Below are 2,490 nucleotides of genomic sequence, written 5' to 3' on the forward strand. Positions count from 1 at the left end.
GAAGGAGCAAGCTGTAGGATTGTGCATTGGCTTTTAAAAGCTTTGACTAAGAAGTAACACTCATCCTTCTGCTCACAGCCCATTGGTCAGAAATAGTCCCATTCACCTGCTTAAGTAACTATAAAGGGACTATGACATGAGATATTTGGTGAGCAATAAACATCTCAGACATAATATTCCCTTTTTGTCATTAAACATTTTCTTTCGTATTCTCTTCACATATAGACTAATGCATTAAAAAGTCAAAGTTCCAGGAGTTCCGGTTGTATCTTAGTGGGTTACCAACCAAACTAGTATCCATGAGGATGCAGCTTCTTGATCCCTGGCCCCACTCAGTGGGTTAAGGATCTGGCATTGCTGTGAGCTGCAGTGTAGGTCACAGATACGGCTTGGATCCCATAGTGCTGTTGCTGTGGCAGTGGCGCAGTTGTAGTCGGCAGCTGCAGCTCTGATTTGACCTCTCACCAGGGAACTTCCATATACTGCAAATGTGGTCCTAAAAAGGAAAAAAAAAAAAAAAAAAGACAACAACGTTCCATCCATTTATTGCATTAAGCTGAAAAATTAGAATGATACACATCAGTCTATACAACAGGTCTGAATGTGCTCCTCTTAGTGTTAAGTCCTGTGAACTGAAAGGCAAGTTATCTTCCACCCAGAAACCCCATCTGAAGTAGAGAAGTAAAGAATATGGACAGGATGACTACAATTAGAACATCCATTCAGAAATAGGAAAAATGGAAGACATGGCAGTCATTTAGGCTGTAGCAGTTGTGAAATCCCAATGGCAGACCCTGGGAGAGGGGAGACCTCTATCCCTGCCTTGAAGTGGAGGAATGTTCCCTGATTAGACCTTCCTGGAAGAGCTTCTTTGATAAGCTTAGTTCTCAGATGCGCCTTATCTCTGTTTCTTTTCTCACATACTCCTCTTGAACTGTTTGTTACTTGATGGATACGTTGAATCCATCTAGAATAATAGACAGGCAACACCCTTAATCAGATATTTCCCCTGAAATATTTTAATTGATTGACACATTTTATTGGGTAGTAGCTGCTCAGATTTTAATATGATTTATAGTTTAGGTTTTAAAAGAAGCAGGGTTGCTTGAATTTTTCGACATACTTTTTTCATTTTTGGTTATAATCAGTAAATTCTTTGCTGAGATTCTTATCTTTTTCTGGTATTTATATAGACTCAGCCAAAAATTACAAACATACACAATTTCTTTTTTTCCAGCCTCTTTCCTTTGAGCTGCCAGTTTAGTACTGACTGCTTTCCAAGTTACATCATGTAACTATTTACCAAATATTTTGCCATTGCCTAACAAGGATGACCATCTTTTTAGCCTCTGATAGCAGTTTCCTTGCCTCCTGCTATGTGACCACTAAATCAGTGACATATGTTAGGTTTTTGTTATGGCAGCACCCTGCTCCTGGAATGAATTCTGCAGTCATTAGATAGGCTAGACTATGCTATGTTAATAAATTTACTCTGACATATCAGTGGCTTAACAAAACACTGGCTTATTTCTTTCATATTAGAGGTCCAACAAAACAGAAGGCCCTGTACAATGTAGTTTCTAACAGACCCAGGCTGAACAAGGCTCCTTCATTTTATAATGTCACTATTTCGACATGTAGCCTCATAGTTGCTTCAGAAGGGGAAGAAGGATCTATCTTTTGACTCTTCAATGTAAAGGAAATTGGAAATAAGAAGAAGCAGAGAGGTATTTGCCTAGCAGTAAAAATTCAGAGAGGCTCTTATTTAATATTAGTCTAATATAGAGAGATAAAGAATATTTGGGAATTAAAAATATTGTTGAAAAATACTATATTATCACTGATTTTATGGTGCTAATCATAATATCTCAAAAGATCAAAGCATATTTTATTTCTCCTTTCCTGAGTATATCTTTAAAATATCAGTATTAAAAAAAAGTTCTTCAGGGAGTTCTCTTAGGGTGCAGTGGCTTATGGATCTGGCATTGTCATTTCAACAGCTTAGGTTGCTACTGTGGCACAGGTTTGATCCCTGGCCTGGGGAACTTCTGCATGCTGTGGGTGTGGCCAAAAAAAAAAAAAAAAGAGAAAATTTTCTCCATATGTAGTATGATATTTATTCTTCTTTTTGCCTAATCCCCTGAGATTAAATAATTATAAATAGCATTTTATAAAATATTTTATTTTTAATCTTTAAAAATAGAGGCAATAGAGATAGGACTACATCCTCTTCTAAGCTCCTTCCTCCTCAGGGTCAGGGGAATCATAAACATTTACTTTTGGAAGCAGTTTGAGAGGTAGTCTAATTCAAATGCCTTATTCAAAAGGTGAGAAGAGAGTTACTCTTGTGGATAAGTGGGTTACAAACCTGACTAGTATCTATGAAGATGCAGGTTGGATATCTGGTGTTGCTTAGTGAGTTAGGGATCTGGAGTTGCTGTGAGCTGTGGTATAGGTCACAGACTGGTTCAGATCCCACGTTGCTGTGAC

Source organism: Sus scrofa, chromosome 1, assembly GCF_054392235.1.
Source record: "Sus scrofa isolate SSC_HxYL_T2T_F1_AM1 chromosome 1, Sscrofa_HxYL_maternal_Yorkshire_Landrace_v2.0, whole genome shotgun sequence".
Lineage (NCBI taxonomy): Eukaryota > Metazoa > Chordata > Mammalia > Artiodactyla > Suidae > Sus > Sus scrofa.